This window comes from Schistocerca serialis, chromosome 1, assembly GCF_023864345.2.
Source record: "Schistocerca serialis cubense isolate TAMUIC-IGC-003099 chromosome 1, iqSchSeri2.2, whole genome shotgun sequence".
NCBI classification, from domain to species: domain Eukaryota; kingdom Metazoa; phylum Arthropoda; class Insecta; order Orthoptera; family Acrididae; genus Schistocerca; species Schistocerca serialis.
In genome coordinates, this window is record NC_064638.1 from 442,842,487 (window position 1) to 442,864,247 (window position 21,761).

General features: G+C 43.0%; 1 pseudogene; it reads left to right on the top strand.

Annotated features, from left to right (window-relative positions):
- Nucleotides 1-1,480: 1,480 nt before the first annotated feature.
- On the top strand, nucleotides 1,481-1,598 carry LOC126427421 (5S ribosomal RNA; annotated as a pseudogene).
- The last annotated feature ends 20,163 nt before the right edge of the window (nucleotides 1,599-21,761 follow it).

Consider the following 21,761-nt stretch of genomic DNA (forward strand, 5'->3'; position numbering starts at 1 on the left):
GGGCGCAGCGGACGTCCTCGCCCCACTGCAGCCGAAAGCAAACTGTACTGTGTGCTGGAGCGAGACTCGAACTCGGGACCATCGCCTTTCGCGGGCCAGTGCTCTATCAACTGAGCTACTCAAGCATGAATCACGCCCCGTCCTCACAGCTTTACTTCCGCCAGTACCCCGTCTCCTACCTTCCAAATTTCACAGAAGCTCTCTTGCAAAATTTGCAAGACAGTAGAGCACATGCCCACGAAGGGCAAAGGTCTTCATTTCGAGTCTCGGTCCGGCAGACAGTTTTAATCTGCCAGGAACTTTCGAGACTGTTTTGTATACAGCGTGACAGCTGAAACCGAAATAATGAATGAATCCACTCACGTTCATCGTGGTGACTTTTTTCGCACGAGTCATCGACAAATTCACAAAAAAATACGTTTTTGTTACACAGAAAGATTAATGCTACAGTGTACGCTGTAATCCACACAGACGCGTGACTGCACCTAACACCTACACTTGATCCACACAGTTTCGAGTCTATTTCGTGTTTCTTTAATTCAGCAACGCCCTGTCTTCTTTTCGAACAAGCAAACAGGAAGCCAGAGAGAAGCAACGCTTTCTTACAAAGTTACACTGAGAAAACGGTGGAATTATTCAAGAAGATATCTGGATGATGATGTACACATCAAAATGGAATACAGTTTTGTATTATTGTATTTAAGGACGAATGTAGCTTTCGCGTGATGTACGACTGACAAGCAACATAGCTCGCTGAAACTTGGACCATACGTAGAATGAACTGCTACAATACAGAAATCATGGTAACTTAAAGAAAAACGCCGTAAGACGAACAGGAATGAATGACACTTTTATTCAGAGGAAAAAATTTTTGCCGTAACCGCGATTTATAATGGTCGTCCGGAGTTTACAACCGGAGGGTCATAGTTCTTAATACGGTGTGTGACCATCACAGATGGCGATGTGTGTTCTTCAGAGTCTTCCCACGCTGCACACACAGTTTCTTAGGTAGTTCTTGTGCTAGGGCGCCTCATTACTCCACCAGCGCGGTTGACAACTGCTGGACGGCCGTTGGTGCAAGTGGGCGTGCCGAAATACGTCTCCACAAAGCAAACTACATTCGCCAAATATACTGTCGTCCAAAGATTTCCTCCACTTGCGCTTTTAGATGGAGTTGCGCATTGTCATCCATAAAAATGAAGTCAAGTCCGAACGCATCCCTGAATACATGCACGTGGCGAAGGAATATAGTGCCGCAATAGCATTGATCAGTGAGTGTAGTATGTTTAGAGGTTCGGAGATCAGTACGCCTATTTATCATTGCGTCTTCTAAATTCGGTGGCTAAAACGACCATGCTCGACAACTCTGGGCATACCCTCATATGGTGAGAGGCAGTAACAAATAAGCCTCCAAGCAGCATTATCCCACACGTTCATCTCATTGCGTACTACTTTCACTTAAGTTCTGTATTATACTGTGGGCAAAGGCCTTGCCGCAGTGGATACACCGGTTCCCGTCAGATTACCGAAGTTAATCGCTGTTGGGCGTGGCCGGCACTTGGATGGGTGACCATCCGGGCGGCCATGCGCTGTTGCCAGTTTTCAGGGTACACTCAGCCTTGTGATGCCAATTGAGGAGCTATTCGACCGAATAGTAGCGGCTCCGGTCACAGGAAACCACCATAACGACCGGGAGAACGGTCTGCTGACCACACACCCCTCTTATCCTCATTCTCAGCTGAGGATGACACGGCGGTCGAATGGTCCCGATGGGCCACTTGTGGCCTGAAGATGTAGTGATATACTGTAGCAGTTCTTAATGTGTATAGTCCAAGTTCCATCGAGCTACATTACTTCAACTATGGCACATTATACACTCCTGGAGATTGAAATAAGAACACCGTGAATTCATTGTCCCAGGAAGGGGAAACTTTATTGACACATTCCTGGGGTCAGATACATCACATGATCACACTGACAGAACCACAGGCACATAGACACAGGCAACAGAGCATGCACAATGTCGGCACTAGTACAGTGTATATCCACCTTTCGCAGCAATGCAGGCTGCTATTCTCCCATGGAGACGATCGTAGAGATACTGGACGTAGTCCTGTGGAACGGCTTGCCATGCCATTTCCACCTGGCGCCTCAGTTGGACCAGCGTTCGTGCTGGACGTGCAGACCGCGTGAGACGACGCTTCATCCAGTCCCAAACATGCTCAATGGGGGACAGATCCGGAGATCTTGCTGGCCAGGGTAGTTGACTTACACCTTCTAGAGCACGTTGGGTGGCACGGGATACATGCGGACGTGCATTGTCCTGTTGGAACAGCAAGTTCCCTTGCCGGTCTAGGAATGGTAGAACGATGGGTTCGATGACGGTTTGGATGTACCGTGCACTATTCAGTGTCCCCTCGACGATCACCAGTGGTGTACGGCCAGTGTAGGAGATCGCTCCCCACACCATGATGCCGGGTATTGGCCCTGTGTGCCTCGGTCGTATGCAGTCCTGATTGTGGCGCTCACCTGCACGGCGCCAAACACGCATACGACCATCATTGGCACCAAGGCAGAAGCGACTCTCATCGCTGAAGACGACACGTCTCCATTCGTCCCCCCATTCACGCCTGTCGCGACACCACTGGAGGCGGGCTGCACGATGCTGGGGCGTGAGCGGAAGACGGCCTAACGGTGTGCGGGACCGTAGCCTAGCTTCGTGGAGACGGTTGCGAATGGTCCTCGCCGATACCCCAGGAGCAACAGTGTCCCTAATTTGCTGGGAAGTGGCGGTGCGCTCCCCTACGGCACTGCGTAGGATCCTACGGTCTTGGCGTGCATCCGTGCGTCGCTGCGGTGCGGTCCCAGGTCGACGGGTACGTGCACCTTCCGCCGACCACTCGCGACAACGTCGATGTACTGTGGACACCTCAAGCCCCACGTGTTGAGCAATTCGGCGGTACGTCCACCCGGCCTCCCGCATGCCCACTATACGCTCTCGCTCAAAGTCCGTCAACTGCACATACGGTTCACGTCCACGCTGTCGCGGCATGCTACCAGTGTTAAAGACTGCGATGGAGCTCCGTATGCCACGGCAAACTGGCTGACACTGACGGCGGCGGTGCACAAATGCTGCGCAGCTAGCGCCATTCGACGGCCAACACCGCGGTTCCTGGTGTGTCCGCTGTGCCGTGCGTGTGATCATTGCTTGTACAGCCCTCTCGCAGTGTCCGGAGCAAGTATGGTGGGTCTGACACACCGGTGTCAATGTGTTCTTTTTTCCATTTCCAGGAGTGTAGTAAACTTATTTTCGTTCCTAAATTTTGTGCACGAGTCTCGTTTTTGTAACAATGAGGTAGTCTTTCAAAATATGTGTGTTAATAATTTATTATTAATTTTCGGTATCTTACAGTTTCTAGCTAACTGAAATTTATGGTCATGATACTCCCCTCGGGTATGCAGCCGGATAATGTAGTCACCTTGACACAATATTTCAGCGGACCAATTGGTCGCCGTCTTCAGGTGAGTATGCTGATGCACAATCTCACTGCAACCGAGTTTCGAACAGAACGGGTAGTTCCTTTGTACACCACGGTTGGCCCACGACGGGTGCCCGAGCAGCAGCTCTGTGATCCTCAAGCGCAAGTGAACCAATAGCTCACCGGTGGAAGAAATAAACTAAATTATATGTCGCAAGTAGAATTGCAATTAAAAGGTTCCGCTGCTCGGAATGAAGATCAATGTTTAATGCCAGAAAAATCGGATCCTACGTCTTACCTAAAGGGAAACCGTTCTGCCTATTAATAATATAAATGGAAATGTCGTGTGGCTAGGGCCTCCCGTCGGGTAGACCGTTCGCCTGTCTTTCGGTTTGACGCCACTTCGGCGACCTGCGCGTCGATGGGGATGAAATGATGATGATTAGGACAACACAACACCCAGTCCCTGAGCGGAGAAAATTTCCGACCCAGCCGGGAAAAGAACCCGGGCCCTTTGGATTGACAGTCTGTCACGCTGACCACTCAGCTACCGGGGCGGACATTAATAATATTATCAGATATTCGTTTTCAATAGATTCCCTGTAGTGGGAAGCAGGAGTTGCCATTTACGTCCCATTGTATAACATCTAATATCTCCCATTAAGACAGTGTTCTGCCACTGTGGATTTCTCCGCCTGGAGTAAACAAGTGTGATTAAGGTGTTTGCATATCGTTTCTGAGTAGCGCGCATAGTTTGGTCAATATAAGCTATCGCTCAACGACAATGTATTTTGTACACTTTGGTTTTCCTCAATCCCAAGTCATCCTGTCATCCTTCACCGACCCAAGATGGGTTCTAACCTCAGTCAGTGGCATAAATACACGTTTAAATTCCTGTCTTCTTAAAGCTCTTGAAAGTTTCGTGTATATACTCCTAGCAAAAGGTAAAAAATCAAGTTTTTTTCAAGCAAATTGATTACATTGACAAACAAGTATACCATTCACTACAGTTCGGATCACCGAGAAGACCATCACGTGATTCTTGTGAATATGTTTCTTTTTTAAACGTTATTCTGAGAGTCTATACTAGATCATTTCAAGAATTTTACGAAGGTTCACATCAAAAGGGTATTTATGGCACTGGCTAAGGTTAGAGCCCATCTGGGATTGGTAAAGTATGACTTGGGACTGAGGATACCACGTGTATACACAGGCTTATATTGGCCACACTACTGAATGAATTTCTTTTATTTCCACCACTGATCGCAACACTGTTGGTTCTTGGACTACCGGTTTCGGTCAGTGTTCGTCAATTACGGAATTGTGTAGTATGCAGTAAATCAAAAGTACAATAGATAAAATCTATAGTGGGCATGGCCAGTGTATAAGCCGTACCAGTAATAAAGTATAATAATTAAAAACAAGAATAAAGTTAAACTTAAAATTGTGAAAAAGAAGTGGTGAAGTGATAATATACCATTATTTATGATCAATCTGGCGAGCACCATTGTCACACTAGTTTCCTCCAGCCACAGACATCTTTAGTGGCAGAACACTGTCGTAATGACGGAGGTAAGATTTTTTATAATGAGAACCAAATGATCGCTCCTACAGCCCGCTAGTGGGGATGTATTCTAAAGGAATCTACTGAAATTCGATTCTCTAGTAATATTATTAATAGTGATATGTATTTTCTTTTAAGTAAGGCGTGGAATCCGAATTTATCCGATGATAAACAACAGTAGTCTTCATTCGGGCCATCGGAACCCTTTAATTATTGTTCTACTGGCTATATACCATTTAATCTATTTCTCCCACTGATGTGCTACTGGTTCACTTGCGCTTGAGAGTACCAGCATTGCTGCTCGCACACTCGCGGCAAGCCAGCTGTTTCGTACAAAGGAGCTATGGATTTGGTCGGAAACTCAGTCAGTTCTGGAGAGATCTATATCTATATCTACATCCATATCCCGCAAGCCACCTGACGGTGTGTGGCAGAGGGTACCTTGAGTACCTCTATCAGTTGTCCTTTTATTCCGGTCTCGTATTGTTCGTGGAAAGAAAGATTATCGGTATGCCTCTTTGTGGGCTCTACTCTCTCTGATTTTATCCTCATGGTCTCTTCGCGAGATATACGTAGGAGGGAACAATATACTGCTTGACTCCTTGGTGAAGGTATGTTCTCGAAACTTCAACAACAATCCGTACCGAGCTACTGAGCGTCTCTCCTGCAGAGTCTTCCACTGGAGTTTATCTATCATCTCCGTAACGCTTTCGCGATTACTGAATGATCCTGTAACGAAGCGCGCTGCTCTTCGTTGGATCTTCTCTATCTCTTCTATCAACCCTATCTGGTATGGATCCCATACCGGTGAGCAGTATTCAAGCAAAAGGCGAACAAGTGTACTGTTACCTACTTCCTTCGTTTTCGGACTGCATTTCCGTAGGATTCTTCCAATGAATCCCAGTCTGGAATCTGCTTTACCGACGATTAATTTTACATGGTCATTCCATTTTAAATCACTCCTAATGCGCCGGCCGGAGTGGCTGAGCGGTTCTAGGCGCTACAGTCTGGAACTGCGCGACCGCTACGGTCGCAGGTTCGATTCCTGCCTCGGGCATGGATGTGTGTGATGTCCTTAGTTTAGTTAGGTTTAAGTAATTCTAAGTTTTAGGGGACTGATGACCTCAGATGTTAAGTCCCATCGTGCTCAGAGCCATTTGAACCAACTTACTCCACTCCCTGCTGATTCCCTTGTTCTTGAAGCGTTGTTGTCCTACACAAGATGTCCACATATTGCCCTCTGATTTACAACTGTAATTAAAAAAGAGTGTGAGACACAGATACTTGTGGTATCATATAAAGTAATTCATAAGGTTTTATACAAAAAATTAACACACTTCTGCATGGGCTCTTTTCGCAATCCGCAAAATTTCTAGGCGCGACATGTAGTCCCAAGGACGTCTGGGGTGATGGAACCTATCGCATCCACAATCACTCTGCGAAATTCGTCAACGTCACAATTTCTTTTACGTAATCCTAGAAGAAGAAATCCGTAGCCCTTATTTCCAGAGGCCGAGGTGGCCAGCTCTTGGTTCACAAAGTCCTATCTTTCGCTGAAGAGCTGTTCGGTTCAGGAACTCACGCTTACGTAAATTTCAGTACGGTGCTGCACCATGCTTCTGGAAGATCACAATTTGGCCGATGAGGAAGAACATGAGGGACAGCAAATTGCGTAGGAATGTCCAGATAAACGGTTCCCATTACTGATTACTCGATGATGAAAAATGGTCTAACTAAGCTGTCGTTCAGCACAGCAAAGCAGACATTCACCTTTATCTCTGACATGTTCCCGGAAACTGAGGTTGTTTGTAACCCAGATGCGATTTTGTGCCCATTTACCTTCCTGCATGTCTGGAAGGTTGTTCCACCAGAGGAAACCTTTCATACATAATTGGGATTTATCCCAGTCCAATCCAAATTCCAACAGAAACTTCGTGGTGAAGCGAAAAGTAGTTTAGCTACAATGCTTGGACGATTTGAACTCTATAAGCGTGCAAGTGAAATCGTTATGCAGCACCTTGTGAAATTTTGGATAAGAGATGTTTGATCCTCATGACGCTCGTCGTACTGCCTTTGATGGGCTTTTTTGTAAGGTGTCTCCGATCTCCTCCATCATTTCATAAACTCTCGTTTTTTGCTATTGCCTGACCTGTTTATACCCCCAGTGGCTAGGAACTTGTCATACGTTACCTTCTTCTTACTCTGCTGGAGTACTACTGTGCGGTAGGGGATCCGTACCAGACTGCGATGACGGAGGACATCGAAAAAGAACGAAAAAGGATAGCTCGTTTTGTACTATCGCGAAATATGGGAGAGAGTGTCACGGATGTGGTACGTGAAAAGGGCGTTTTACTTTGCGGCATGATACCTGCCTCAGACTTTCTCCTCTGAATGCAAAAATATTTTGCTGACGGCTCTTCTGCATAGCGCGAAAGGAAGAGAAATCAGAGCTCCCACAGAGAGGTATTTGAGTCCATTTTTCCCATGTGTTGTTCGAGAGTGGATTGATAGAGAAATGGTGTGATAGTAGCCTGATGACTCCTCTGCGAGACACTCAAGTGTGAACTGTGATACTTCGAATGAAAGTAACATACCGCGCATATTTTGAAAGGTTTGTAGTAAAATTGTGGTCACTGGACAGTGTACGTTTGTTGTATTTTATAGCATACATTCCCGGATGCGAAATGTAACTAACATACCGAAATTATTTTTAACAGAGGAAAGAGAGTCATACCGCTTTTCATTCTCGAGAAAATACATGGGATGTACTGGAGGTTGTTACCGACGAGGTTCACAGATAAGCGGCAGCAGAGAGGAGCTTGTGGTTCTCTTTTTCGTATGCTACCGATACAAGCCGAAGTTGGAAATGAAAAACTTACTGAAATGAAAAGACACCGGGAGTTATCAGCTGATGATGCTGAATGGATGTTTCTTCAGTCTATACTCCCTGATTTCAGGACACTTGATGACAGGCGTAAATGGTATCTGAAAGCAGGACTGGTGTTACTTCTGAATAAGCAGCTACACGGAGGTGAGAAGGACACGTTGTAATTTTCCTTAACATCACGAGGCAAACCTATATTTGTAGCATATATAGATTTAGAGAAAGCTTTTGACAGTGTTGATTGGAATACTCTCAAATTCTGAAGGTAGCAGGGATCAAATACAGGGAGCGAAAGGCTATTTACAATGTGTACAGGAACCATATGGCAGTTATAAGAGTCGAGGGTTATGAAAGGGAAGCAGGGGTTGGGAAGAGAGTGAGACAGCGTTGTAGCCTATCCCCGCTTTTATTCAATCTATTTATTGAGCAAGCAGTAAAGGAAACAAAAGAAAAATTTGGAGTAGGAATTAAAATCCATGGAGAAGAAATAAAAACTTTGAGGTTTGCCGATGACATTGTAGTTCTGACAGAGACAGCAAAGGACTTGCAAGAGTAATTGAATGGAATGGACAGTATCTTGAAAGGAGGATACAAGATGAACAAAAACAAAAGCAAAACGAGGATAATGGAATTAAGTTGAATCAAATCAGGTGATGCTGAGGGAATTAGATTAGGAAATGAGACCCATAAAATAGTAGATGAGTTTTGCTATTTGGGGAACAAAATAACTGATGATGGTCGAAGAAGAGAGGATTTAATATGTAGACTAGCAATGGCAGGAAAAACGTTTCTGAAGATGAGAAATTTGTTAACATCGAGTATAGATTTAAGTGTCTGGAAGTCTTTTCTAATAGTATTTGTATCGAGTGTAGCCATATATATATGTGAAACATGGAGGGTAAATAGTCAGACAACAAGAGAATAGAAGCTTTCGAAATGTGGTGCTACAGAAGAATGATGATCACATGGGTAGATCCCGTAACTAATGAGGAGGTACTGAATAAATTTGGGGAAAAGAGGAATTTGTCGTGCAGTTGACTAGAAGGAGGGATCGATTGGTAGGACATGTCCTGAGGTATCAAGAGATCACCATTTTAGTATTGGAGTGAAGCGTGGGAGGTTAAAAATAGTAGAGGGAGTCCGAGAGATGAATACACTAAACAGGTTCAGAAGGATGTAGGGTGCAGTAGTTACTTGGAGATGAAGAAGCTTGCACAGGATAGAGTAGTATGGGGAGCTGCATCAAACCAGTCTCTGGACTGAAGACCACAACAACGACAACGACAACAACAACAACAACAACAACTGGGTGGTCTTACTAAAATTAATTTTTCATAGTGACGTGCTTAGCGCCACTCAAACAGTTGCACCAACTTGCCACTGTAGCGGCTAGTTTCTCAACAGGAGACTAACAAGTTGAAAAATTGTATCTTTCATTGGCAGAGTAGCTAATACAAGTTGATTCAAAAGAGGAAACTGTCTGGATTCATTCTGTAGAATTCGTGTGATTTGTGACTGTTGGGAGAGGTCACAAAAAACCAAAGTGAAATAATATTTTATAGCACTTTACATGTGCTCCAAATACTTCCTCTTCCTCTCCCGTTTATTGAGATTTAGTCCGTGATAGCCACAATAACTCCCTCTCAGAACAGCTCTTGATTTCAACTGAAACTGAAACGGAAACGTGATTCGTACTGTCTGACAACTTGCCGAATGACGAGTTGCATTGCGTATCTTATACATTATATCTCAAATTATCAGTCCTTTTCCTCAACACGCACAACTATTACAGGGATGAATGTAGTATCGTTAGAAATGTTTTTTGGACGTCTTGTGACATTGCACACTGAGTTTGCGCCATAACTTACTAGCTGGGAGAAGTTTCAACTTAAGAGAGACTTTTAGCCGTCGTAGGCAAAAGAGAACCATTGATGCCCACCTTCGTACTTATATTTTACGAAGCGAACTTATTAATCAAGAATAAGCGATTGCCTTTTCACATTATCTTATCATAAACACCATTTTAATAGTTTTTAAGCGCTTAATAACTTGATGATTTGTATACAGCATTGTCATAGATGATAACTGTGACCACTGTGGTATCCATTATCTCTGCCAGTCATACTTTTCTGAACGGATTTTGTTTCCCAAAAGGAAAACATACGTATCTGTCACTACCACCTCTAATCGTGATTCACTTATTGCTACTACAGCCTAACGCACCCACTGTTCCTGAAAACGTATATCCAGCTAAAGTTGTAGGTACTCCTGATCTCTGACCGTCGTACAAGCTAGGACAAACACGTCCGCTGCAAAACACATTTTTTGACACACGGAAATACGTATAAATTCTTGATTATTATTCCACGTCGTTCTGTCCGTTTTTAAAGATGTTTTCCCATCTTTACCACAACTAACCTTATGCCAAAGACTTCACTTATTCAAAATACTGTTATATTTAAAACTATGGAAGTGTAAAAATTTCGCATGGATCACCTGGTGGTATCACATATCGTTTCATCCCAGTCGGAATGGGAGTAGCGCAACGGTAAGCTTCGCGTCACGCCACCTTTATTGCAACGAGTCCTATAGCATATCGTATCGTCTCACTGCGAACCCGATCTTGATCGTCTTAACTTCTGGTTGATATATTTGTAATTCGCAACACGTCGGACTTCCATTAGCCAGCTATGGCAGATTTCTTTCAGCATGTATTGGTCTCTCTCTTGATCTGTAGTTATTTCCAGTAATTGTCTAATGTTGTTGTTGTGGTCTTCAGTGCTGAGACTGGTATGATGCAGCTCTCCATGCTACTCTATCCTGTGCAAGCTTCTTCATCTCCCAGTACCTACTGCAGCCTACATCCTTCTGAATCTGCTTAGTGTATTCATCTCTTGGTCTCCCTCTACGATTTTTACCCTCCACGCTCCCCTCAAATCCTAAATTGGTGATCCCCTGATGCCTCAGAACATGTCCTACCAACCGGTCACTTCTTCTTGTCAAGTTGTGCCACAAACTCCTCTTCTCCCCAATTCTATTCAATACCTCCTCATTAGTTATGTGATCTACCCATCTAATCTTCAGCATTCTTCTGTAGAACCACATTTCGAAAGCTTCTATTCTCTTCTTGTCAAAATCATTTATCGTCCACGTTTTACTTCCATACATGGCTACACTCCATTCAAATACTTTCAGAAACGACTTCCTAACACTTAAATCAATGCTCGATGTTAACAAATTTCTCTTCTTCAGAAACGCTTTCCTTACCATTGCCAGTCTACATTTTATATCCTCTCTACTTCGACCATCATCAGTTATTTTGCTCCACAAATAGCAAAACTCCTTTACTACTTTAAGTGTCTAATTTCCTAATCTAATTCCCTCAGCATCACCCGGCTTAATTCGACTACATTCCATTATCCTCGTTTTGCTTTTGTTGATGTTCATCTTACACCTTCCTTTCAAGACACTGTCCATTCCGTTCAACTGCTCTTCCAAGTCATTTGCTGTCTCTGACAGAATTACAATGTCATCAGTGAACCTCAAAGTTTTTATTTCTTCTCCATGGATTTTAATACCTACTCCGAACTTTTCTTTTGTTTCCTTTATTGCTTGCTCAATATACAGATTTAATAACATCGGGGATAGGCTACAACCCTGTCTCACTCCCTTCCCAACCACTGCTTCCCTTTCATGCCCCTCGACTCTTATAACCGCCATCTGGTTTCTGTACAAATTGTAAATAGCCTTTCGCTCCCTGTATTTTACCCCTGCCACGTTTGGAATTTGAAAGAGAGTATTCCAATCAACATTGTCAAAAGCTTTCTCTAAGTCTACAAATGCTAGAAACGTAGGTTTGCCTTTCCTTAATCCTTCTTCTAAGATAAGTCGTACAGTCAGTATAGCCTCACGTGTTCCAACATTTGTACGGAATCCAAACTGATCTTCCCCGAGGTCGGCTTCAATCAGTTTTTCCATTCGTCTGTAAAGAATTCGCGTTTGTATTTTGCAGCTGTGACTTATTAAACTGATAGTTCGGTAACTTTCACATATGTCAACACCTGCTTTCTTAGGGATTGAATTATTATACTCTTCTTGAAGTCTGAGGGTATTTCACCTGTCACATGCTTCTTGCTCACCAGATGGTAGCGTTTTGAATTGTCTAATACCTGAAGGAAAAGAAAAGGAACTGTTTGTTAAAAAAAAAAAAATTCTCAAAACGCTAGTTGAGTTGCCGTACATGATGGCGAAAACCGCAAGTGCCTATGTCTCATAGTTATTTTTTAATTGCATCTGGAAGTCAGGAAGGGCACTCTGTACTTTCAACACCAAGCATGCAGAAGGCATACGCGAGCGGAAGGAACGAATGTCGCGGCCGTGCTGGCGGTGTGTGGCGTGGTTGCAGCTCCGACGCCTAACAAGCAGGCCAGGGTGCGCGCGTGGCCCGTGAGCTGCCTTTAATAATTCCGCAGGCGTCGCGCCGGTGCCGGCACTGAGCCCTCCCTCAACCCTTCGCACTGCCTCTCCCCCACCCGCACCCCTCCCGCCGGTCCTCACAGCGCTATTCATTCCCCGGCGGCCACCTGAGACGCTCCGCAAGATACCGTCCCACCGCAGCGCGTCTACGGCGCGACCGTAATCCGGCCGCCGCCAGATATCTTTAACCGGATTTAATGAAGTCCTAGTGCCTCGCCTCATAACGCGGCGCACATTGTGTCCGTCTCCCATGCATATATCAGCAGTTAAGGCACGCAACAAGAGAAAGCGGAAAATTAAAAGAGCCTCTCGCGTGGGCTGCGTAGCGACCGCTGGTGATAGCGCGCAGCACCGCACTGCATCTCGCTGGCCACCTAGATGAGCGCGGCTGCTGGCTCACGTAATTCAGTGGAGCGATCTTTTCTGGTCCGCGGCCGTCAAACTAAACATCCGAGAGAGGAGAGTAATTTATGGTAAAGAAACACAGCAGACTTAGCTCGCGCCTCTGAAAGGAACGGTTTTGCGGCCAGGCGGAGAAAAGTTATTCACGCTCGGTTGCTGAAGAGCGCGCGACCACGTATAAGTAGCACAAGGGCCTATTCAGGAACTGTGGGCTATAACGCCGAGTAGAACATTCGTTAATGTGTATTCCTTTGGGCCGGAGATACGGCCGTACCAGTCGTGCTGGTGAGTTGAAGGCACTGGGTTTTATAATGAGATACTGAGTGATAGTGATGCAAGAAATTCTTCAACAGATAATATTCATGAGTTCTGGGGGTTCAAGATATACATAATAATACATTTCTTACAGTTACATGAAAGATTAACAAGAACATTACTATGAATAAGTCAAACACAATACTGAGTAGAGCGTGGTAATTCATTCAGGGCGGCGCGTAAGACTGCACAACTACATCTCAGTTCCAATAATCTAGCTACTCTGCTGGGGACGAAACCCCTCATGCGGCTCACTATTTGTTTCCGTAGATGATCTCTTGGTTCTAATTGCTGGGCCATACTGCAAAAACATACGCCTTTTTATATTGTGAAAATTAATTGCTGCTCTGGCAATAAAGGACTGAGAAAGTTTAACTTAATACCACCATGTACTACAACATATTGTAATTCTTGTGATAGATTAGTACATCGACGTTACTACAAAGTAATTTCGTGTGAAGACAAGATCTGCAGTCGCGTAGTACGGGGTAAAGTCACGCACTGCAAACAGGGTAGAGCTGCGCAGTGTGTAAACCACAGTGGAGGTCTCTCCAGAGTCACCTACATATGAATCACAACCAGGACGAAGTTGATTCATTTCGCTAAGTAACACAACTTCTGTCTCAGAAAGACAGAAGAAAGCAAGGAAATCAGAAATAGTACCTGGGTATCATATTAAAACAATTAGAATTGCAAATTAAGAGAACTAAAAAGAAGAAACCAAAGAGAAAACTCTTCGATTCTGATTAATCAAACAGAAAGAAAGCAAATGTACACACTTTTCACTGCGCAATTGTACTGAAAAATTCAATAATTCGCCAGCAGAAGACTGGATTTAATGTCGAAAGTGCGAGGAATACTAACATCAATACTGCTACTGTTACATAACATTCTGGACTCTTTATTTGTTGACTCTGTAAAATAGCACTTTCTCTGAGTGAAACACTTTCGTAGTATTTTATATTTTTTTCTTTGTATGTCACAAGTGCTTGAATTTATTGTACATTATAGCAAATTATACATTGTACACTTGTACTGTGTACCTTGTTTGTCACAATATACAGGGTGATTCAAAAAGAATACCACAACTTTAAAAATGTGTATTTAATGAAAGAAACATAATATAACCTTCTGTTATACATCATTACAAAAAGTATTTAAAAAGTTTTTTTTCACTCAAAAACAAGTTCAGAGATGTTCAATATGGCCCCCTCCAGACACTCGAGCAATATCAACCCGATACTCCAACTCGTTCCACACTCTCTGTAGCATATCTGGTGTAACAGTTTGGATAGCTGCTGTTATTTCTCCTTTCAAATCATCAATGGTGGCTGGGAGAGGTGGCCGAAACACCATATCCTTAACATACCCCCATAAGAAAAAATCGCAGGGGGTAAGATCAGGGCTTCTTGGAGGCCAGTGATGAAGTGCTCTGTCACGGGCTGCCTGGCGGCCGATCCATTCTCTGTAAACTGTTTATACCAACGTTTAATACACCACCTATCAGGAGGTTTAACACCATACTTCGTTCGAAATGCACGCTGAACAACTGTCGTCGATTCACTTCTGCCGTACTCAATAACACAAAAAGTTTTCTGTTGAGTGGTCGCCATCTTAGCATCAACTGACGCTGACGTCTAGTCAACAGCGCCTCAAGCGAACAAATGTACAACTAAATGAAACTTTATAGCTCTCTTAATTCGCCGACAGATAGTGCTTAGCTCTGCCTTTTGTCGTTGCAGAGTTTTAAATTCCTAAAGTTGTGGTATTCTTTTTGAATCACCCTGTACTTCTTACTGTTGAGTATATACTATGAACCGAGAAAGAAGCTTCATACCCAGAGTTAAGTGAGGAAGAAGCAATAATTGGAACATATGACTTTCTCATTTTAAAAACAATGTAAAAATTAAATTTAGCTTCTCTATAAATGTATTTCTTTCCAAATGCGCTTTACATTTTAACCCTTTCAGACTGTGTCTTAGAAATATTCTTCCTGAAAAGAAGCCTCAGTAACACATTTGTGAAATGTTTAGTCTCTTCGTCTTGCACAAGTGCCTCCACACGACGGGCATCTCCCTAAATATACCAACATGTGTATGAAGCAATGTGCAGCAACTTCTGACTGCCAGAAGACAGAAAAGTGGTTGGTTAAATGTGTTCCATTGTATAGCTGAGTGTTATTATTGTTCTTTCGTACAGAAATTATTGAAGGATCAGTCTATTTATCATAAGTCAATATTTCAATGTTGTTTATTTTTGTCCATAAAACGAAGCATTGTGAGCAAAGTATATTTTAAAAGTGGGTCCATATACTTGTATTAATCTTGCTTCTAAAATGATTTAAAAAATAAGCTAAGGAGATTACAGCAAAAATAAAAGAAATTCCTTAATCCAGAAATATATTAACTTTGAAATGGTTAAATCTCACATACACTTTTTGGCAACAGCTATATATCAGTCAAAATGTTAGAACGGCCAGTTGAAATATTATTGTAATTTGTAAGGTTTCCTTCAGTATATCACCAACTAACCCATAAGTGCCAGACTCCATCCACTTTACTCATAACGTAACGTTAAAGCAGGGATAGTAAAAAAAAGTACACGTCTTCCGTGTGGTTAAGGCAGCACCGAGATAATCAGTCACGGCTGCTGAACGACCATGACAGGGTAACAGGGGGAAACGGTTATGGTTCAAATGGCTCTGAGCACTATGGGACTTAACTGCTGTGGTCATCAGTCCCCTAGAACTTAGAACTACTTAAACCTAACTAACCTAAGGACATCACACACATCCATGCCCGAGGCAGGATTCGAACCTGCGACCGTAGCGGTCACGCGGTTCCAGACTGAAGCGCCTTTAACCGCACGGCCACACGGGCCGGCTGAAACGGTTATCACTAGGGGAGATCACATCGGTGAAAGCTCAGAATATAACAAATAAAGTTTCTTGAAGCATTTAAAAATTTAAACAGGACAACTTACCATACCTGTTCATGCGGCTATTATCGCAAAATACATTGTGTGACGAAACCAGTAAGGGCGCTCTACGTACAGGAAATTGTCAAGGCACTGAGCTTGTGATCAGTCACAAAACTGAACTCTGCGCGATTCCGTGGTCCATCGGTAAGAATTTAGTTGTAGTGCACAGGGATGCACTGAAAACGATTATCTAACTTTTTATTTGTATCGCAATAATGATTAATAAATGTGTAATGAAATGCACTTACCGCTTGCGTACGTAACTGGCAATACCAGGCCGCACAAATCAAAGGTAGAACTCCAGGTGATAAGTACATAATTATCATTGTACACATGCAAGAGCATATTTTGTATGTCTTTCAAGTTTCAAATGATCTGCCCTTCCTCAGCGCGTAATTAACGCCAGAAATACTAAGGCAAATCGCAAGACGAGTGTGGCTTCATTTAACGATGTTTTTCCTGATTGCTCTGCCGTAACATTTTGCACTTGTTTCAGATTATTTCTGAACCCAACTATAAAATGACCCATATAATCAGTGTCAGATTAATAAGGTTGATTGAACAATACACATGTGACGGACCACTGTAATTCAGAACGAGTCCTACATTATTACAATACTTACAAGCACACATGCAAGAATTATAACTTTATACTTCTAAGATTGTTTTCCGCTAAATGTGAATAAAATAACCCAACGAGTGTCACTAGCTGTAACTGAAGCTTTTTTATAAATACTTTGCTGCTCTAATGCTCTAAAAGCAAAGGCAGGAATGTTATGTTTAATGTCCCGTAAGCGACAATTATTAGACACAAAAATCATCGTTTGATAAAGAGAGGCAACAGGGAACCGGCCGTAATCATTTGCGCATTTGAGAATAGCCACCCTGGTATTTGTTGTATTCTATTTTGTAAAATTCAGGGAAACCTAAAACCAGAGGGCCAGATACAGATCGGAACGTTGTGTCAACTTCTGCGCCATTTCGTTCGGTGTATTTTACCAAGCAACCTACAGCTTGAAGAAAATACTCAGACTTTATTTATCCAGTTACACAGGAATTTAAACAACTAACAATCCTTACCACCTAACTGATTAATTAACTGTAGTTAAAACTAAAGAGAAGGAAACAATACGCCGCGCGCTAAACAGGAATACAAATTCATAAGAATAAACGGTGTCACACTCCAGGTATATACAGCATCGTTTACGCAGCAGTAGCTGCTTTATTCAGCCATAAATTACTTGTGTAAGGATATTAGACAGGTTTAGTTATTACAATTTAGAAATAATAAAAATAACTTAATTAATATATGCAGGCATTTTCATACTTACAGGTCTAGGTTGACAAGTGTGGGATAGGTAATCTGCTGCGGCCTTTATAGTAGGAAACATCTTGTCGTTTACCTGCAGTTATGTTAGGAAAACCAAGGAGCCGGCCGAAGTGGCCGTGCGGTTAAAGGCGCTGCAGTCTGGAATCGCAGGACCGCTACGGTCGCAGGTTCGAATCCTGCCTCGGGCATGGATGTTTGTGATGTCCTTAGGTTAGTTAGGTTTAACTAGTTCTAAGTTCTAGGGGACTAATGACCTCAGAAGTTGAGTCCCATAGTGCTCAGAGCCATTTGAACCATTTGAAAACCAAGGAACCTAAGGCATGATGGCCTGGGTAAGATTCGGGTCTCTTTCCTTATGAATACAGCGCCAGTCTGTTTAAAAGAACAATACAACATTCGGTTTATCTCCAGTAAACAATACTGTTTTGCAAAGAAATTATTTAATAACGTAAAAATATGGCAGTATAATAAGGGGAGATAGCACTTGAGAAAAACGGTGCATGTTGCTGTGAAACCAGCGCCACCATGTTAAATTCCTCAAAAGATTGGCAGACTACTGTTTACGATAGCTTCTTGTTCTTAATTTTCGTCGTGCGGGCGCAACAGTTGTTGAAATCAGTGAATGTTACACTGCATTCGTGAATAACACAGTGTCACGAAAGTATTTTCAAACAAATTTCTGGTCTTATATGCGTACTTGATTCAGCAATACGACGTTAATGTAACGTGATCTTCAGTTTCTAATAACAAGGGAGAGAAGTATGTGCTATGGAAAGGCTACTTTCGGAATTCAGCATTTTCCTTAAAACTGATGTTCGGTTTACGTCGTCTTACCGAAAATACTGAGCCCATATTTTGCTACGTTTTGTCGGCTCCAGTCTTACATTCATATGACGCTCACCCAGAGAACTTTTCGAGTTGGACTTGTGAGGTAACGGGCGAGTTGTGGCGCCGTGAAAATATTCTAAGTTATGAGTTGGCGTGGGTGCACGGGACGCTCGGCGGGCGCGGGCCGCTCAGGCCGACCACGTGGTGCCGGGCGTTGGCCGAAGCAGGAGGGGTCCGGTCTGAGTGCGTGGCTGGGAATTCCACGGTGACGCTGTGTCGATGAAAGAGACTTGTATGCCGAGAGTGCCAAAGATGGCGGACTTTGTGAAACCATCATGGCAGACGTTTCACAGTTTGTATAGAAATTAATAGTAGCCAGATGAATCATGATACCTCAAAAATAAACAAGTGCAATACTATTATTTGCACGACAATTCTGATGGTGCAATCAGACTTTCAATGCCTTTAATAGTTTAAAATTTAGTATCTGATGGTAAATTATACAACTAACGCCCAGCAACGAATTTCTAAAATATAAACGGTTCACCCGATTTCGTAGATCGATGTGTGTTTAGAAAGCTGTTAGTGTAAACCTAAATTGGTATGAATTACAGGCATGTAACTTGAATAGTAGATGAGTTATTGGAGGTCAAAGAGGCCGATTGCTATCGATCGTGTCAGGCCATAAGTACTCCACAGTTACACAAAAAACGGTAGCACCATGCTTCTAAATATATTTATTCATCTATGTCTTTGTTTATATCCGATATATGCTATTCATGAAGAAATTGGTCAGTTATTTACTGAGTTTTAGAAAGCACAGAGACGTTGGATTACTGGCCTACCTTTGCTATTCCTTTGATATATGTCTATTGAATTTGTGTATTGGAGCGTGTTTGTGGTCCAGCCGTAGGAATACTTATTTAATTTCAAGTTATTGAAATGTAAATCCAGTATTTCAAGAGTGTTTCATTATGTCTGTGAATGTGCATTGGTTTGGAGACAGGGCGGGAGCGCTCTAGCCAATCACAGAGATCGTTTCCAAAAAGGACGCGTGGAGAGACGTATGGAGTTGGTGGAGGAGCATCGTTTCCGGAGGGGCACAGGAGAGCCCCAGGAGAGGACAGGGGAGTGAGTGCTGGACGCGGAACCGCGGGAGAGACTTGGAGAGTGTGGAGCAGTTCGCATGTGGTAGCGGGAGATAGAAATATTTCTGAGTGCTGGGTTGTGTTCTTGTGTGATTTGCATTGCTTCTGCAGTGAAGAAGTAGTATGCGTTTAGAAACGAATATCTCGTGACCTGTGTTTTCGTTCATAACTAATTATGTGAAGTAGGAATCTGTTATTCAACTTATATTTTATTTAGTTGCTGGACCATTGACACTAGTAAGTGTTTTGCAGAAACATACCACATTCTCCAAAGTACTTCTACTATCGCAATCATCATTTAAAGTCGTTAAAATAGTACCTGCAGATTTTATTTAATTGCAATCTCTTATTTATAAATTTCTGCATCATATTCGCAATTGCTGAGTGACAGGAACCTTTGACCATTCGACTCATGTGTATATTCATATTGTATACTGTAGACTCAGCAGTATTTGGCTTGTAATGTGGCAACTACATATCGCAGCCCCTAGGCAACGAAACCAGCCAAAACTTTTACTATTTCAACTCTGCGTCTGTGGGTGCGTAGCTGAGGGCCACCAGACCATTTCATATTATTTCAAAGCCCGCACATTGATTGCAAATCCAAAGTCATGACAGAAAACTATTACCGTAAAAGTAAACAACACAACAAAAATTCATGCATATGAAGGAAAATATCACATACATAAATCCACTTACAAATGAAATATGATTCCTTTACACTTTACACTATAAACAGAACGATTAGTACACAGGTAAATGGTGAAAGCTGGAATTTTTGACCAAACCAGTTACTGCAGCAGCAAATGTTTGTTGCAACCAACACGGAGGACGTCGACTTCAAGAATGCGGCATCTTGACAATTCCCCTTCTTAAACCTCTACGTTTAAAAGGTTGTGGTACTGCGCTGCTCTTTAATTTCTCGCTCCTAGTCAGAGCACACATTATTTGTCTTGGAAGGAGGATTGTGGTAGGGAAGGTGAATGACTGACTTCAGTTTATTGGGAGAATTATAGGCAAGTGTCGTTCAGCTGTGAAGCAGACCGCATATAGGTCGTTGGCGCTATATATTCTTAAGTACTGCTTGGGTGTTTGAGGTCCACAACAGGTCGGACTGAAAGAAGACATCGAAGCAATTCAGAGGCGGGCTGTTACATTTGTTACCGGTAGGGTCGATCAGCATGCAGGTGTTACGGATATAATTCGGGAACTGAAGGAACGGTACTCAAAAAGTTAAGAGAACCGGCATTTTAAGCTGACTGCAGAACGATCCTACTGCTGCCAACATACGATTCGCGTAGGGAGCACGAAGGTAAGATACGGGAAATTAGGACTCATAAGGAGGTATTCAGACAGTCATTTTTCCCTCGCTCTATCTGAGAGTGGAACAGGAAAGGAAACCACTACTTGTGGTACCGGGTACCCTCCGACACGCAGTACCCTCCGACATGACCGTACGGTGGCTTGCGGTGTGTATATGTAGATATGTTGATGTAGAAAGATGCACAGGCTAACAGTGGCATCATCTGTTTCACCAATGAATCTTATTCGATTGCCTTTACTATGAACTACCTACACTGTTATGTTTAATCGTAGTCGGAGAACTCTTGAGCTGTACCTGCTGCCCTTGCGGCGAAAGAAAGCGCTTGGTAGTTAAGATGGATTTGGGGCTTGTCACAACTAGTTCGTGCTCCTGCCAAGACCGATCGCGTAATGCTATTTCGTACACGTCTATATGACAACACTCACTGTTGATAGAGTTCTAGCCGAATATGACTTTCAGACGTGACTCCAGCCTTTTGCAACTCGCACTTGAAAGCTGACAACAGCGGTGCCAGCTGTAAGAGCAATTCTTTCACTGTGCGGAGTATTGCACAGACTACAGTTGTTATCTTTGAGAACGTACTATGTTTTATTAAAAGATAGACACAAATTGTGCCCCGTTCAAGTAAATGTTCGTTAGCAAGTATTTAAATGATAATTCAAGATTTGCTTGATAATCAACACGCTTTAACGGATGTTCTACATAGAAAAATGAGATATAAATTCCTCTGAACACATGAGAAAGGTGAAACGTATTGGGATAGGTCACTTGCAAAAATCAGATACGCCCGTTTCCCAGTGGAACTTGTTGTGTACTGAGAAGGTACCGAGCTTCTTAAGAATTACTCTACACCAACTTTGCTTAACTTCTTAAAAACTGCATTTTCTTTTTTCTTGCTCGTGGAACAACACCACCAGGTCAGCAGACGTCTTAGACATACCAAAGGATTTGACCTGTTGACGGAATTTCAGAGGCGTCAAATTATATATGTGTGGGAAGCTGTGAGGTGAAAACTTCCTGTCAGATTAAGTA